Source organism: Episyrphus balteatus, chromosome 2 (assembly GCF_945859705.1).
Source record: "Episyrphus balteatus chromosome 2, idEpiBalt1.1, whole genome shotgun sequence".
In the NCBI taxonomy this organism is placed as follows: Eukaryota; Metazoa; Arthropoda; class Insecta; order Diptera; family Syrphidae; genus Episyrphus; species Episyrphus balteatus.
The window spans coordinates 91,358,910-91,378,373 of NC_079135.1; the positions used below are offsets into that span (position 1 = coordinate 91,358,910).

General features: G+C 33.1%; 1 long non-coding RNA gene across 1 annotated transcript in view; it reads right to left on the bottom strand.

Moving 5' to 3' along the window:
- Positions 1–11,126: 11,126 nt before the first annotated feature.
- Positions 11,127–19,464, bottom strand: part of LOC129910605 (uncharacterized) — a 77,240-nt gene continuing 68,902 nt past the window's right edge. The window contains exons 2-3 of the long non-coding RNA XR_008771527.1: positions 11,371–11,442; positions 11,127–11,309 (exon numbers count right to left, since the gene is read on the bottom strand). This is a non-coding gene — a long non-coding RNA (uncharacterized LOC129910605). The remainder of the gene's footprint in view (positions 11,310–11,370; positions 11,443–19,464) is intronic.

Genomic DNA, 19,464 nt, shown 5'->3' on the forward strand with positions numbered 1-19,464 from the left:
CTCAAATTTTTTTACCGTTTTTAATGAACCCGCCTGCAGCAAAAAGATTAAATAAATTCCTCTTAGTCGAATTTCCCTCTAACTCGAACCAATTTTCGTGTCCTGTGACAATTCGACTTATATGGTTTATGTTTACTTTTAAAAATTTTTTTTTTTTGAAATTTCAAAACTTCAAAAACAAAAGAGCTCTTTTAGTTAATTTTTTTCCAATAGATGTCAGGTAAATATACATGTGATTTTTATATTTTGAGCTTTTTTTACTTCTTTGTACTTTTTTGACTTTGTGTTTTGATGTAGTTCAGGCTTTATCCAGATTTTACTTTCTCTCGATAAAAACAGTGGTGCCAAGGTACTTTATCTGTTGTGTTAAGCCTGAACTACATCAAAACACAAAGTCAAAAAAGTACAAAAAAGTAAACACGATGTTTTTTCTTCTTCCCCCTAGTAGCTTGTTTGTATATCTCTCTTTCATTTTAAAAAAGTATTCGGTTCAAAAAGCTTGAACAAGACCAAGCTTTCGATTTTCACAAAGTTTTAAAAACAAATACACTGAAACAATATTTTATATCCTTTCCGTAGTTCCTGTCATTTTCCGAAAAAAAAAAGCTCTTTTGACAAACAATTGAATTTCAAGTACATTCGATTCCCTATAAGTCGTACTGTATCACTAACGATTCTCGAGCTACTTGTATTGTTTCAACCGTCCTTTGCTTCAACAGTACCTAATCTCCCCTAATTAGAGATTTAGGTGACAAAATATGAAATAAAAGTAACAAATTGAGTTTTTAAAAAATATTGAACTCTTAATTGATTTGCAGCAAAAAATATTTTGATTTATTAATTATTTCTTATTATTAAAAATTGTTTTAGTGAAAGAATTGTAAAAAACAAAAATCTATTATGAGCGGAGAGAGCAAAATACAGTTGCAAAGTCGGCACTTTTCGAAATTTCGCAAAAACTGCATTAAATCGAAAACCGTAAGAATTTGAGATGAACAAGTTACCAAGTTCTGATAGTCCTAAAGATAGCCTATCAGCATATTTCGTTTGATCCATTACTTTTGGGAAACCCTGTGTATACAAAATATTTACCAAATTTTTAGCAAACACGAGTTGTGGTATAATTACGGTGACCATATTTCTGGGAGCAAAACCCGGGACAGAAAACATTATAAAATCGTAATAGAATGCATAGATAAAGTTGCTTAGAACTCACAAAAATATTTTTAATTTAATTTTATAAGAATTTTAATATCAATTTAAAAAATGATATAAAATTTAATTAATTTATCGAAGTACCTAATTTACCGGATCAGTAAAAGGTACTGTTAGTAACTGTTAAAAATATTATTTTTTTTTGTGAAAATCGTGAAGTGTTGTTTATTTTATATACATATATCATATCATATATATTATATCATTTTATTTTAAAAGATTTTGAAATTGTGAAATCTTAAATTTTAATTTAACTTTTAACATGTAATTAAAAGTTTTGAAATTTTAAAGGGTTCATTATTCAAAAAACTTTTTCTTGTGAAGCTTTAACATGACAAACAAAAGCACTGCATAAATTCACGAAAACTTTTAAAAACAAATGCTTTTATTTGAAAAAATAAATGATTTTTAGCATTTACATTTTCCAAACTTGGTCAATTAATTAAAAGTAGGTACAATTAATAAAAAGGACTATCACCGACTAATTTCTATAAGTCGGTTAATGTGGTTGCAGTCCTCGTAAAATGCTACATGTTCCGAAAAAATAGATAAAACGTCCTTAACAATTATTCCTGACAGACCAACCCCTTATATTTTAGAAAAAGAAGGTGCAATAAAGACGAGAGTTAATAAAACATCAAGCTCTTCAAATGTCTCTGTAAAAAATATTTCTAATATTTTTTATTTATATTAAGAACAAACATACATTTTGAAAAAAAGAGCTTGTTTCTAATTATTTTTCGACCACTGTATATAAAAAAACAATTTCTGCATATCAACTTTTATTTTTAAATATTTCGAGTAAGTAAATAATTATGTAAGTATTTTGTGGCCCTTTTCCTAAAAGTCCCGGAAGGCCCTTTGACTCCCAGTCCGCCCCTGGCCCGAAATCTTATTAGGTATTGCGATTTTAACTTTTCACTAGTAGCCAAAATATAACTGAGCAAAAAGATGTCGGCAGCTTCTCAAATTACCTGAAAAAGAGTTAAAAATACGGCTTGTTTCCCGAACATGAACAACTTTTCGGCCGGAACTCACAAGTAACAAGTGAAATTCAATTTTTCGTTTGGAATTTTGTTCACGCAAAACTCGCATTTTAATTTTTTAGTGAATACATTTAGAGTGAGTGAACGTGTCTCAGTATTTAAAATTTTGAAATGGACAACAATCAAACTTTGGTTAGGAACTATTAAAATTGTTAAAAGGGGAGTAGATTCGTTTTGCTGCGCAGTAGATTTTCATTTGAGCTAAAACGCAGTAGATCTACTGCTAAAGGAGTAAGGTGGCAGCCCTGGTTGTATGTAATTTCATTGTATTTAAGTGAGTTACTCCAAAATGGCAGTCAGTTAAAGTCAAATTCTAGTTGTTAAAAACACACAGAAAAAAAACAACTCTTTATCGGTGCGAAAACACCCAAAAATATCGTTTTTTGATAATAACTCAGCTTCAGGATGTCCTACAGTAAAAAATAAAGCAATTAATTGTTCGTTATAACATTTTCTATCGATTTAGTGCGCATTCTTTTTGTTTAAACAAATAAAAAATAAATAATATTAAGTCGAAATCGTTCTTTTGTTTAGCAAATTTTTTTTTTGAATTTTCTTACGGATTAATACTTTCTTAAAATTATAATAACTTGGCTTCCGTGAGTCATAGAGAGCTAATTTTTATTTAAAATGTTGATAAGTTGAAGGAGTATTTTATTTTAATAGCCACTACTTGCACCGTTTGCAAAATAATAAGGCAAGAATTTGCTAAACAAAAAAAAAAACGATTTCGACTTAATATTATTTATTTTTTATTTGTAACTCCGCTAAAAAGAATGATCAGGTGGTGAGAAATTGGGTTTAAGCCTTTTAAATATACCCGTATCGATCCATGAAATAAAAACTGACAGTGCCTCAGTGAGCAAGGTTAGGTCCTTTTTTCCGACCCTTTGACTGGAGTAAAATACCTACTTCTTAGCTTGTCCCTCCCTACAAACAATTTTGCTTCTATAAAGCTTTATAGAAGCAACGGTAGCATCTATAAAGCTTTATAGAAGCAAAATTGTTAGTTGGGCTTGCCTTGTCAAAAACCTATTTCTAAATTTTTGATACTGTTATGATTTAAAAAGTTAACAAATTAAGTTATTTTAATTTTTCTATTTTAGGTTCCATTAAGGAGAAAAAAATCTCACACAACAGCTAGAAGCCTTTATTTCAAAATCATCATAATTCTATGCATACCTCTTCTTCAGATATACCCTATCCTGGCCTACTAACAAAGACCATTTAAGTTAATTATCCAAGCGAAATACTGCTAAAGCCCACTATTTCCAACGACAATCCTAATCCCCCCCCCCCCCCCCCCCCCCCCCAAAACGTATTAAGATCCCATTAATGCACCACAAAAACCACCCGTGTCTATAGCGGGGGAAGTGGATCAGGTGAAATCAGTGCCTTTTTTTGTAGAGAGGTTTGGAGAATGGAGGAGATAGGAAGATAGGGTGCGGTAGTCATTAAATTGTAACTAAGCTTATTTATCGCTAGCGACCACCATTATAACCACCAGCCGGCCAACCGGCATACTACCTTTTACCTCTTGCTTAGTGGTGGTATGTGCTCTGATACTAAATATAAACATATATACGGGTGCTATGCTGGCCAAAAGTAAAGTTTCCTCCGCGAAGGCTATACGAAGCGATTATCCCCGGATAAAAAGTGTTTCAACGTCAGTATATAGTGTTTAGTATAGTTGTTGTGCTTTAAGGTTTTAGAGGGTATTGGGTGGACCGAAAGCAGGAGATTAGAATATGTCCGTCGTTAAGTGGATTCCGGTTTTTGGCCGTTTCGTAAACCAAATGAACAAAACTACGAAACTATGGAAGCGTAAAGGCTGTGTCGCTGTCTCACAATAAAGTTTTATATACTTTTTAACGTTTCGCTGGACTTGTGGCATTATCTGAGATTCAAATTGTACCCGTTTATAGGAGCCGTATATAGTCAAGTTGGGTTGGTGGGTTGTTGGTGGTTATCGTGACCATGTGGCATATGGGTGAGTGTGCTTACCACTTGCAAAAGTGGGTAGAGACGGGAACGGGGCTACCATCTAAATCTCATTAAGTGTTGCCTGTGTTGTTGGTTGGATAACTATACCTAACTTTGTGAGTATTAATGTCGTTCTTTGGTCAACATTAAGTGGCAATTTTTGTAAGACACGTTTTGATTTGTGTTGCGTGACTTTTAGATGACAGTAAGATTTTAACTTGGAGGCGCGAAGTTGGTAAGATTGTGGCTGGAACTTAAGCGTTGGTTAAGTTGTCTATGAACAAAACACGCAATGTTCAACTTAACGTTATTTAAAGCTACTTTGAATTTGAATTATACACGAAACGTAAATTGTTGGATGAGGTCAATAGTCAAAACTTTTTAGAACATGTAGGTACTTTAAAAATCATGGCCAAAAAAATTACTTAACAAACAAAGGGTATTTGCGGTCGTTATAAACAATTATCTCGCAGAAATATTTCCATTGATGCTTTAAAACGCTTTCTCGATATAAGCCTTTTGGTAAGAATCAGGTAACTTACCTATGTTAGTATCACGGCCTTTCACTGGTAAGTATCACAGTTGTCTTGGCAAGTATCTGGTAGGTATCACTGGTTTTTAATGTAAGTATCACAGGTTGTCTTATCTAGTAACACGGATCGCTTGCGAAGTATCACGGGTTGCCTTGGCTTGTATCTCGGATTGTACGTTTTAGTGTTATGAGCTGGCCCGGATAAAACATCGGGCTTCCCAGTAAGTATCACTAGTTTCCTTGGCTAGTATCACAGGCTGCGCTAGTTAATAGTACATGCTTCCCCGGTAAGTATCACAAGTTGTCTTTGTAAGTATCATAGCTAGCCTTCATTAGTATCACAGGCCTCACTGATGAGTATCACAGACTGAAATAGTATGTATCACAAGCTGCCTTGGTAAGTATCACGGACTGCACTATTATTTATTATAGGAAAATAAGTTGCATTGGTAAATATCACAGGTTGCCTTAGTAAGTATCACAAGCTGCACTGGTTGCTTTAGTTACTATCACGGGTTGCCCGATAATTATCACGAGTTGCACCATAAAGTATGACTTGCATCCCTGGTTGGTAGGTATCAAAGGTTGTTTTAATAAGTATCACAGGTTGCTTTGGTAACTATCACGAGTAACACGGGTTGAATTAGTAAGTATTTTGGGCTGCCCCGGTAAGTATCACAAGTGATCATGATGATCTTGCCCAGATTGCACTCATAAGTATCACAGGCTGCCTTAGTTATTATAGTGAACTGCATTGCTAAGTATCACAGACTGCACTGGAAGGTATCACATGTTGAAGGTATCAACATATTACGGCCACATATTAGGTGTTTAGTTTTAAGTAGGGACAGTCGGGGTGGCACAAAAAAAAAAAAAAAAAAAAAAAAACAAAAACAAAAAAAAAATACAAAAAAATACAAAAAAATATAAAAAAATAAAAAAAAAAAAAACAAAAAAAACTAAATACAAAAAATACAAAAAAAACAAAAAAATACAAAATTGCTTGCTGTGGCTGTTCTAGTTTTTAAGTAGTTTTTTAAGTAGTTTTAATTAGTTTGTAAGTAGTTTTAATTAGTTTGTAAGTTTTTAAAATAAGAAAAAAAAATGATAAGATTCCAAGTTTTTTTTTAAATTATTTCTTGGTGAAAAATAAAAACCATTGAAATATTAGTAGATAGTTTTAAGTTGATGAAAAATAAAAATAAATTAAAAAAAAAAAAAAAAAAACATATTACCGCCATCCCAATAAGTATCAAAGATTACCTTGGTGCGTATCACAGGCTGTACTGGTAAGTATCACGATCCCCGAAAGTATCACAAGTGCTGAAAATTATAGTTTGTATATCCTAAGATATCTGCTTCTGATTGTAAGAAAAAAAAAATATTTCGATTGTTAGTAATTCAGCAACCAGACGTGCAAGAAACTTTTGGTTTTCAGTTAGGAATAGAGCTTAAAGAGGCCTTTCTTTCGGTGTATAACTCAATGGATTAAGGGGAAATTTTTAAAAATGCCTATTTTTTAGGCAAGGGGTTAACCTTGATTTGTCTAAATATCACAGAATTAAGCTAGTATCACAGGCTGCACTGGTAAGTATCACAGGTTGTCTTGATAAGTTTTATTAGAAAAATTTTAATTATAACCCTCTTAGCTCACATATTTCCGTTCCCACATCCGCCATTAAAGTGGAAACAAAACAAAAAAGAACTTCAACCATTGATGTTGATATGTATGAATTCCCTGAAGGGATATGACAAACCATTGAAATCATCTGCTCTATTAGTATTTTATTGAAAAGTTCCCCCAAGCTAAAACACAAAATACAAAAAAAAGAAAAAATAAGATCTCGAAAAAAAAAAACCGTTTGTAAACTGAAAAACGGATAAAATGTAAAATCCTCCAAAAGCATTTGGTCAAAAATGCCTAAGGCTTCTGAGTCCTATATATCCTTGGATGAAACATTATCGAAAATATATAAACCTATTGCTTGTGTGTATTATATGAGTATATCCTTAGGCTAAAACACTCTCACCCTGCAAACAACCCAGCGTAAAAGACTCACCGAAGCACTAAATTCAATGAAACCTAAAGGACTTTTTTCCATCTACTTGTATGTTTCATGTATCCTTTTTTTTTCAATATGGATTTTCTAATACACTGTAAAAAGATGCTTAAGTGGGCACAAAAGTCATATTGTTGCCACTTGTCACCATCACCACCTCCTTCCGTTGCCAATGCTACTTGAGTAAATTTAAAATTTCCCGCTCGAGCCCCCAGCCTTGAGCAGAGGGTAGTTAAAAACATATAATTCTTTTTATATACTCAAACACCAAGGACTCCACTTATGACTCCATGTTTTTTTTCTTTCGTTTTTACATACGGTAAAAAAGGACAAAGAAATCCGCCATTTGTGTTGCTAATCACCTGCGTTATTTTATTTTTTATTTTTTTTTGTCAAACGACTTGCCACAGTGAGACTTAGAAGCAGCAGGAGTTTACAATTAAGGATGTTAATTTTTAGCACACATGTCATGTTGATAAATAATTATTAATGTGTGCGCTCGGGTTCTATGTGGTAGGGTGGGTGGAATAGAATGTCTTATATATTTAAGTACCAAACAGCTCCTGTGTTATCTCTTTACTTTCTGGCAAATTATAATTTAATCTTTGAACGTGTGCTTGTGCTTGAAAAAGGATCAAATTCTGATGCCAAAGATACTAAAATCTAAGCAAACGCAAATCGATTAAAACATACTCTGCAATAAGACGTCGTCACACACAAACACACACACACAGTCTCTTTGATAGAAAGACATGTGTTTTAATGGGCCACAAATATGCCACAGTCGTAAGGTGTGTACAGATACCGTTTTTAGACAGGAATTGGGGTTGAATTGATGCTTGATGCTGGGGATATATGCGGATGCTGATGCTTCTGTGCCATTATGCAGTAGCGCAATTATGTTCAAGTGCGCGCGGAGTCTTTTACACACAAAACAACGACAAACGAAACGAACGACACAGAAAGAATTGTTTTATGAAAAACAAGAAAGAATGAAAAAAAAAAAAAAATATTAAGTGAAACATAGCTTCACTTACACTTCGTTGTGTTAAAGGATCAAAGTGGCGTAAAGTGCTGCAATTAAGGAAATTGCAAATTAATTTTTAATGAATTTTATGTGGCCGTATTTTACTTAAATTCCTCTTCCATGAAGTGTGAGTTCCTTTTTTTTTTGTTTTGTGTGTATGCGTGTGTTGGTGTGGGTGAGATAACGCATTAATGAAATTGTTTCGAGCTTAAAACCAGGATCAGAGTTTGGTTTCTACTATAATTTGTATATAGATACAAAGGTAATGAAACAAGGGTTAATAAGATCCTTCATTTTGTTAATGCAATTTTTACTTGCGATGTATGTAGGTAGCTTTGTACTTGTACATACTTATTTTTAGTTCTATAAATCTAGTTCTGCGTTTTTAAAAATAAGTTGAGATAGCAGTCAAACATGAAATTACGATGATAGAACAGGCGAAAAAAGCTTGTGCCTCAAGGTCGTCTTTCTATCCGTTTGTTTAAAAAGCTACAGCCTAAATTTTGGTATGTGGCAATTTTTAGAGATTGTGCAGAGAGATTTTTGGGATAAATTTTTAGGACCAAAAATAACTAAAATTGTCATGTACAAATTTTAGAAAATGTAAATTTTCACAAAAACAAAACAAAACAAATGGTAGGTAAAAAAAAAAACAATCATTTGATGACAAATTTAAAAAAAAATCATTATTAAGCGTACCTACCTGCCATAAAATAGTTTTTTTAATTCTGACTTTTTCCCAAACACTTATTCAAAGTCGTCTATATACATACACATGTATTATGTATAAGCTTTTTGACGGGATAACGTCTTATAAATCGATGAACCATGGCAGCTACCACAAAAAAGTGACGCCATTTTCTAACGTTACACTCTCGCACTTTCGCAGTGCGGCAAAAAACTTCAATTAAAAATTAAAAATAAATTATTAGAGATACAAAAATCTTCTATAGCTTATTTGAAAGATAATAACCTAAAGCTCAATTCAAATGAAGGATTTTTAAAAATTTCGTCATTTAATAGGGTAAACAGGGGTCAAACGGAAAGATGAAATTTGGGCTAAAATCTAAACGCGAAGTCGTAGAGAATTGATTTTGCCATAGATAGATGAGATTAATTTAAGAATAACTGCATTTAAGAAAAAAATGTAAAAACATTTGAAACTAAGCTATAACGTTTCGTTGTACACGTGTTGGGGCTATGACAAAATGATGATTTTGGGTAAAGGAAATTTTTTTTGACAATTCTAAAGAAGCCAGGTGAAAGATGAGAGAAAACAAAATTAGACGCCTGATACGGATTTTTTTTGCAACACTCTGCGTTTTGAAATATGAATTTTTGAAAAACACCTTGTTTTTAGGGGTATTTTTGGGTAATTTTTGATGTAGGTTTTGGCCTTATGCATACATGTGCAAAAACTTAGAATCGTTTAGAGAGTTTTGACTGAATAACGGAAGAAACAAGTTTTTAAAAAACATGTTTTTTGACCGTTTTTAACCGATTTTCATCGTTTTATATTTTTATCTTTTTTTCTTTAATAGATACAGGAATAAAGTATATGGAATAATGATAGACCATGACTACGACTATATGTGTGCAAAGTTTCAATCATTTTCGTAAACACAATTTTGAGATAACGGTAAAATAAAATTTTAGAATTCAACAGGATATAACTTTTGACCAAGAGCAGATAGAAAGAAATACAATTACCTTTCATTTGGTATATCGCACATAACGGTAGACTAACTAAAAGCTACACAATGTTAAATCAAGAAACTTGCGAAAAACCTCAAAACACCAGTGGAGATATGTTGCCCCCCGAACAGCCACCAGTGTGGGAAGTACCGTAATCTCAGTCTGGAAATAAGATATAGTTGACTTTAAAAAATTCTAACTTCTCTTGTAAGCATCTTTGAAATGAGATTGATACGTCATATGAAAGGTAAAATAATAAGCTTTCACATGGTATATATTTTTGATAGGTTTTCGAACAAAAAAATTGATAAAATAGAGTGAGGACATAAAAATAAATGTTTTTTTTTTTGCTTTTTTTAATTAAATTTGATCGAGTTCAAAAAATTCTAGCTCTTTTTGTAGATGTCTCATAGATCTTATCGATATATATATTTTGAGCTAAGACAATAAGACGTTGGCTTTGATTTTAAATACGAAAACAAAATTCTGAAAACTCATTAGATCACAGTGCTTCCAAGCTCATGACAATCCATATAAACTTGAAGTAAATAAAAGAATAGAAAGATTGCATTCAGCTGTACCTACACCTACATGTTAAAGGGTTCCAATAGGTACTGAAAATGCAATCTTCCCTTTTGACTTGGCATATTTTTCGTCCTGTCAATCATTCCATCAATGCATCCATTCAAGCCGTCTCTCTACATCAGCCATCAATCAATTAATAACATTACATACCCGAAAAGGGTGGTTGAGCCGCGCCACAGCGGTAGCACTAGGTACATAAATATATGCAATCATGCTTGATGGTGCTCTAGATCTTTCAAACCGAAATTGACAGCCCAGAGTGTTGTAAGTTGTAACACATCAGCTATACTATAGGAAAAGGTATATTGCAAGGACTTTACTATGTCTCCCACCTACAGCCACATACCATTTATAAAATCCTCTATAGCAAACAAACAACGACCTGGGGAACAAAACACGAATTCAAAAAAAAAAAAAAAGAAAAAGGAAGAATTTAAAAAAAAGCCTTTTTCTATACATAACTCTTCCGTGTTCCATCAGAGCGCATAGCAGAGTTAACCACTCGACAACTTTACATTTATTCATATATATCCACATATATAAAGGTATAGTAGAGATATATTAAATTTACAGTAGTGCACATTGGATGGAAATGTCCTTGAGTGTTTTGGAGGGAAGTCCTCCCAAAGCCATTAACCAACAGGGTGCCAATTACCTACCTACCCTGCCTGGCACAATGCAATAAAAGCAAATTTATCCTTCGCTACCACCGCCGACATGCTGGCCGTGTTCGAGGTACATTTATTTACATATACCGAGCATGCAGTTCACAGTACCGTTATTCACATGCCACCAAATAAAAAAGGGTTGCATCTATTTTTCACTCTCTTTTTTCTTTTCCCTTCCGTCGTCGTCTCCTTTACTCTTCGACCATTTTATATATGGGGTCCAAAAATATAATAACAATTTGTCTATCGTCGTTGTTGAAACAAAAGGACTCTCTTCACACAATAATATTTTTTATTTTTTTTTTCGTCATTTTTCCTAAGTAAACACGTTCTGTTTGGATAATGGTACCGCTACGTGACATGCAAATCAGCCAGTTCGTCCTTCCAAAAATGAAACAACGAAACAAGTTGCAATAAAAACCCTTTCTTTTTGGTCACAAAAATGACTTTTATGGTCAATATGTATATGCTTGCTATCACTCCTCAAATCTCTTCCTTCTTCCAGGACGAAAAAAAGGATAATGTCGGGTGTTACTCATTTTCATTAAAATGTACCTACCCGATCCTTGTTTTGCATTGAACTCATTTAGATGACTGATTTAGGTACTCGTTTAGAATCCTGCCGGTTCTTCTAAAACGAAAAAGAGTTGAATATCCTTCAAAATCACACGGTTAAAAATTTAAATAACAATGAACAAACACAGCTGGAAATATGGTCGACGAAGGATATTCATAACGTTCGCGTTTCTTTATTTCAAATGTTGATTGTTATCCCTATTTTGGTTTTGTTTTAAAAGTTACAGTTCACCCCTACTTAATCCTGGTTGAGATGCACAATATAATTCCATTGTCCATTTGTCGGTTACCGCCTTGTGTTGAATTTACTATTCACTCTTTTGTTTTACCAGTAGACTGTCAATAAAACTCTCCCAAGAAGAGAAGAACCAACAAAAAAAAAAAGGATTAACTGCAACTTGGAAACTGATCCTATAAAGCGGAACAAATATTGTTCTATTTGGTAGGAATTTTTTCCCGTTCATAATAATTGAGGGCACACGATCGAGCAGGTATCTGAAAAAGGATCCTTTTCCTGGGAATGCATATATTCGGTGTAGTTTTTCCAAACAAAAAATATTTTCAAAATTAAATTTTGTCGTGGGAGTGGATGTTTAGTATACGGATTAACCCTTTTTCTAGCAAATTATTTTCGTAGGCGGAGGTGTATATGTCCTTGTTTAAAAAGATATCCTATTTCTTTTGAGGGACAATTTATTAATGTTTTGCGAATATAACAAAAACTGTGTGTGTTTGTGTATGTCATCGGGGATATCAATTAACCCTTTCGTTAAATGGGTAAATATTTGAAAATTCAATTAGCCAATGGTTGGGATTAGGCTGTCACGACCGACTACAGCGACGATTGGTATTATAATGGTGATTAGAAATAATCCTATTATGCTCGTATATGTTTAGAAATTACTATTGTTAAATGTATCCAGTGGAGAGGTGAGGATAAATGAGAAGGATGTGTGTGTATTTTGTCATTTTGTGTGATGGACATTCGCCAAGGAAATGTTTAGGAAAATAAAGAATTTGAAATTATTTGATTTCTTTAATTCAATTTGATTAGAATTCAGATTTTATTTAGGTCAAGACTTATTAAAGACGTAAGAAGTTTTTGGAAAATTAATTAAGCGGATAATAATTTTTAATTTGGTTTAATAAAGCAACTTTCCAAAAAAATAGAGACTCAAGAAAAATACGACCGTAACAATATCATACTTTTACTATGCTAATGCCAAAGTTCATGTTTTTACTCATTTTCAAAGTCAAACTGTTTTAATAAATAGATCCCCATTTGTTTTCTTAATTTGAACTGACATTAAACGATTTGCCTTTTTTAGTGTCTTTAATAAATCAAGCTGGAGCAATTCGATAGAAATATGAAAGTCAAAATCATTCAATACTTACTACAAGAAAATGTTAAGTTTAAAAAAAAAAATACTGGACCAAAATCAAGGCTTGCATACATTTCGAATTTAGTGGCTGACTGCATAATGTACATACGTGTAAAATTACACTGGTTTACAAGGGTTTTGTTGGCGAAACAAAAATATACGTTTCGGAAGGTTTTCGGTGTGCTGAACTCAGAAACCGTTAGAAAACGCAAAAAAACGTTTTTTTGTGTTCTTCGGACCTTATTCTTTTTTATAAGGAAAATTGTTTGAGCATATCTAGTAACAGTTACTAGAAGAACTGTTTTCCATCTTTCGATACCTGTTTAAATGTTTTCAATATCTTTTGTATTGCCCGAGATATCTTAAAATGAAGTAAGTGGGTTTGGCTTCATATATCATAAAGGAGATGATGGCGTTATAAAATTTAAAAAATACCAAACAACTGAGTATATCTGGGGCAGTAAAAAAGATATCGGAATGAATTAAACAGATTTAAAAAGGTGGAAAATAGTTCTTATAAAAACCGTTACTAAATATGCTCAAACAATTTTCCTTATGTAAAAGAATAAGGTCCGAAGAACTGCATTTTCTAACGGTAATATTTCAAAAACGGGAGCTGATTAATTTTTTTTGACTTCGGATTCGGGTTCAGCATACCGAAAACCTTCAGAAATGTATATTTTTGTTACGGCAACAAAAAAAAGTTTAATTTTGTTAACCATCAGTGTTATTATACATTTTCATTAAAAAAATTTGAAATAACCATATCAACAAAATCGAACAACTTATTTTTCACAAAAATAGCTTTTATTAACGATTTTGATAAAATAAAAAAGATGTTGGGCTTCGGAAACCAATTTTTTTGATCGGATCGATGATTTTTTTTTTTTGAAATTTAGTTTTTTATGTGTCAACTAAGTTCTTAAGAATGAGATGTAGTTTTTTTATTTTTTTAATTATTATTATTTGTATTAAATAAAAATAATTTAAAAAAAAACAGCTCCAATAATGTTTAAATTTTGTTTTTATAAATTTTTTTTTATACCTGGAATTAAATTGTATACTTCTTTAAACTTTAGAGGATACAAGAATTTAAAACCAAATGCCTACACAATTTTTTAACATTTTTAATAAAATTACTTAAAAATTAGTCTTAGTTTTTACTATACAAATCTTTCAAAAAAAAATTGACTATAAGAATATATACATGCGGCCCAATCCCGCATTTTATTTTATTACTTTACCTACTACATTTATAAAATCTATAATCGATATAGATTAAAATTTTAATATCAACCATGTTTCATGTGTCTTTCACTTTGCATAAATAAAATAGTCTAAACATTTTTTTAAACTCATCAATATTTATGCTGTTTTATTGAAAAAAAAAGAGTGTGTGTACACATGTACACTCGACTGAAGTTATACTTCTCATTCAGTATATGTAAATGAATTTCATTTGATATTTTTAATTTCTATTATTAAATTAATTAATCCACACTTCGTTTTTTACATTTTTATCAAGTGAACAATAAATTAATTCTTTCATCCTCCTTGCGTCCATGTTGTTTTCAATTTTATCTGTGAACTTTACTCATGTTGTGCGGTTCAGAACGTACTATATATGGTTAACTCATTTGAACTGAGCTGAAAGTGAGCTGAGCTGATGGTTGAGCTGAGCTGTTGGGTGAGCTAAGGTAAAGTGAGCTGAGCTGAGCTGTGATGGGTGAGAGGATACATTGATTTTTATTTGGAAAGTATAATGAAATATGAAGATATTTTAAACTTTTATAAAACACCATAGCTTAAGATGTTTGGTTCTAGTTATTAATGGAATTATTTTAACACATAGATATTTTTATAAATAAGACAGATAATTTTTCGTGATCTTTTCTCTTGGTGTTTTTGATAGTAAATATATTTCTATTTTTTTAGTAAAATATTTCTTTTTTTATCATAAAAAAAAAATTCCGGTAGAATCCGGTTTTTCGACTTTTTTCTTGAAAGTTGGGGTAAATTTTTTTTTCGAAAAATTCCCGAATCTTTAAACGCTCCTGGAAGCTAAACCGCTTTAGAGCAAATTTTTGGGAGTGATGCCAAATGATAGCTTGTGTCATGGGCCTACGCTTTGCACATTATCAGATTTTTAAAAAATCGCCTTCCATGTTAAACCACCACATCATGCCTTTTTTTCAGAATCGCGCCTATTTCTTTTTTACTTTTAAGTTCTCCCGGTTTGAGAACGCGTGGACCTACAGGAATGGGAGTTGTACCCAAATGTAGGTTAGAGTCCCCGCTATCTTTTGGCATCAAAAATTTTATTTTCATTTTCTTCAAAATTCCGTGATATAGGCGTTGGAACGCTTTGATCTAGAGACAGGGGAGTGGTGCCATATGAAAGCTTATATTCTCAGCTAGCCGATAGTGGTATAATCCGGTTTTTCGATTTTTTTCAAAATTCCGAGAAATTCGCGTTTGAAAGTTGGGGTAAAATTTTTTTTCGAAAAATCCCCGAATCTTTGAACGCTCCTGGAAGCTAAACCGCTTGAGAGCAATTTTTGGGAGTGATGCCAAATGATAGCTTGTGTCATGGGCCTACGCTTTGCACATTCTCAGATTTTTAAAAAATCATCTTCCATGTTAAACCGCCACATCATACCTATTTTTTCAGAATCGGGCTTAACTTTTTTTTTACCTTTAAGTTCACCCGGTTTGAGAACGCGTGCACCTACAGGGATGGGAGTTGTACCCAAATGTAGGTTAGAGTCCTCGCTACCTTTTGGCATCAACAAATTTTTTTTCATTTTTTTCAAAATTCCGAGATATAGGCGTTGGAAGTTGGGGCGCTCACTTTCAGCTCAGCTCACTTTCAGCTCAGCTCAAATGAGCTTAGCTATGGTACCTAGCTCAAATTTGAGCTGAGCTGAAATGTGAGCTTTTTGCAACCCTGGCAACTTGCCACATGGAAATTACCATATGCAACTTGCCACACGCAACTTGCCACATGCAACTTGCCACACACAACTTGCCACATACAACTTGCCACATGCAACTTGCCACATACGACTTGCCACATGCAACTTGCCACATGAAACATGTAACTTGCAACGTGTTGTGTGTTTTATGTTTGCCGTACTACGGCGTACTGCATTTTTAAATACTAAAGTACTGCCTACTCTAAAGGTGAAACGACAGCCCTGCTACCCAGGGTGATCGCGTCATAATCCCTTTGACATTCTTGTCAAAAAGTAAATTTTCATACCCACCCTCCCATAAGAAGTATAACTTCAATAAAATAAATTTTCATTACAAGATAGAGTTTTTAATAAGCACTTCATTTTTTATTATCAAAATAAAAATGGCATTTACTAAAAATTTTAAAAATGAAAAAACCGTTCTATGAGATACACCGTTTATAATTATAACTTTTTTCCTTTAAAGATAGATCTTATCTTAAAGGTGCATTTTTTTTAACAAAATCATAAGTACTATAGTTTTATTTTTGGTCTTAATAAATTGATTCCAAAAACCGCTAGTGAAAGACTCAAAATAACTCAACGAACTAAATTAGAAGTAAATCGATTTATCCATGGAGGCTGTTGCTCCGTATACAGATCGAAAGACTATCTGAAAACTGACTGACAGAAAGACACACAGAATTGCGAGACAAACAATTCTCCATCATTGTTATCTCATATCTGATTATTATCTCGAGTTCTAAGAAGTTCTAATAAAAAAAAAAAAATTAGTTCAAGTATTTTTTATTAAATTTTTGGAGGACAAATTTGGAGCAAATTTCCAATATCCATATAAGAATACACTGGTCAACAAGATTTTTGCCACAAGAACAAAAGTATACTTTTCAAAAGGTTTTTGAATCTGAAGTCAGATAATTTGTATTGGCCTCCGTTTTTGACATATTACCGTTGGAAAATACCAAAAAATTCCATTTTGGCTATTCTCGAGGTTATGTTTTTATGTGGGGTAATTCATTATGAATAAGTTTGCAACGGTGCCTATAAAAACTGGTTTTATTCTTCCAAAAAATGTTTAAATCTTTTCGATATCTCTTTTATTGCCTGAGATATTTTTTTTTTATAACGGTTATATTTCATGAACGAAGGCTAATAGAATTTTTCTGATTGCGGATTCGAGTTCAGCAACCCAAAAACCTTTAAAAGGATATATTTTGGTTCTTGTGGCAAAAATTCTGTGACCAGGGACTTAAACTTTAGATTCAGTTTAGTTTCTCTTTGGCTTATTAACTGATCTCTTGCTAGATCTCTAGCAATAAAAGAAATATCGGGAAAATTTAAACAGTTTTTGAAAGAAGAATATCTTTTCCTATAATCACTGTTACAAATTTGTTTATAATGCATTACTCCACATAAAACCAGAAACTCGAAAACAGCCAAAATGACGTTTTTTTAGCATTTTATAGCGGTAATATTTTAAAAACAGAGGCCAATCAAATTTGTTTGACTTCAGATTCGAGTTCAGCACTTTAAAAACCTCTAGAAAAAAATATCTTGGTTCTTGTGGCAAAAGAAAAGTTCAATTTTGTTGACCAGTGATATTTTTGATTTTTAATCACTTTAAGTTCTAAGATTTCTTTATCAGCATATTTAAATAACACATAAAAGTATAATTTAGGAATGCCGTATCTTAATTTAAACTTCTTTGTTTAGTCTTCATCCTTTATAAAATATTCTTTTCTTGTATATTCTTCTATTTTCACCTGCTTAATATGAACTTAAATCATTCTAAAAGAAGACTATCAGAAATGCTTTAGAATTCTTAACTCCTTCTTTAATTAATTATATGCTACTTCTGCAGTATGTATTGCATACAAACACCAGACAGAACCACAAAAAAAAAATCGAAGAAAAATCGGATCGTAAAAATTGAAAACAAGCCCTCATTCGCACCTCCAAATGCGCCACAAAGCATTCACTTTTATTATCACCCACATCATCATTGCGAGTTCAAAGGCACAATAAGGACAATAAAAGTGCCCAAAACGTTTGTGGATTCAAAAAACCCCAACTTGCAATATATCCGTCCAATTCTTTTGTACGCGATTCTGGTTAAACGAAAAAAAATGCATCCTGAGTCAATATAGCATGGATAACAAATGAAACAGTACTCCAGAACAGAAAACAAAACAACAACAACAAAAAAAAAAAAAAACCTTAACAAGTTGTAAATGTGTCCTTCCCAGTATCTACTGTGGGGCATGTTACCATTGCACCGTTCTCGTGTATAAAAGAAGAAAAGTCCAAAAAAATATTCTTTTCATTTCCATGCAAATATCCGGAAGCAGATACACATCATCATCATGCATCCAGTATCCCAGCATCATAGTCATCATCATTGTCATATACTCGTCATCAACATAGTATCTCCAGAGCTGGGGCTAGACAAATTTAATATTCACTACAAACGAGGAGCGAGAGAGCCTACAAAAACCAACAAAGTCCATCCAGATCCCCACATCATATGCAATAGAAAGGGACTCACATCAACCAGATCCACAAATAACAGAAAAAGAAAAAAACAAGAAATCAGGAGCCAGAGCAGGAGAAGAGGAGAATATGCATGGATCCTTGCATCAACGAATTGCTGCTGGTGTGTGCACTTTATGTGCCCGCAGAAATATCCTTTGATTCGTGAGAGGATTTCCATTTATTGCTGCAGCGCTAAAGAGCCCCATCATGATGCATATGGATGGGATAGGGATAGTCAATCCGGCGCGAAGGATATTTTTTTTTACAGTCTTCTTCGTTTTTTGGGGATTTTTATTCCTTTCCTTATGGTCGCCGCATCATTCAGAATCACATTTTGACAGGCGAATCCACCAAATTGAGTGAGAGACATCCTGCCGGCACACACAGGAGTGTGTTTTTTGTGAATTGTAAATGGACATGCCGCGGATGAGAGGACCGAGAGGACGTTGCACTTTATTTTTAACCATCATATCATCTCCCTATCTCCTACAAAAACACACATACAGATAGACTTTTATAGTGGAATCTGTGAATTTGCTTTTTATTATAAAAATCAGAAAGGCTCTGATCCGTACACAAAATGGGGTCATCCTCATTGGTGTGGTGACCAACGGCGGCAGCAGCAGTGCGATGCAGTTCAGGATTGTTGCACTGTGATGACGAGTGAAAAACACAATCCATATAAGGATCCTTAAGCTCGCTTCATTGTTATGGCTTGACAACTGGACTCTCTGTATGGATATGGGGAAGTGAATGTGGTGCATTATATGGTTTTTGGAACTTTTAACCCTCGCAGGCTTAAGTTTGTTTTGGTTTACTTTTTTTTTTTTTTGCAGTTATACTCTCGTAGATGCATATTTAAGTTTTTGTTCATATGATGTGATGCTCTGTGCAATGGATGATGCTTTTCACGATGCATAGGCATCAGCTCCTTGGGTCTGGGGAAGGATAAGGGCTTTTGTAGTGGGTATAGCTTGAGGGTATTCGAAACAAAAAAAACTGTTTGCTATGGAAATTTGTCTGGTTTAGCACTCAATTGATTTTTTTGCTTCTGCCCAGTTAAGCCATGACACGTTTTTTGGGGATATGAGGGAATTGACGGATCAAGTGTATATGCATTGGTGGTTGCATTTAATTTCTGTAAATGTGGTTCGTTGATTTCTAAAAAATGGATTGGTGGATTAGTCT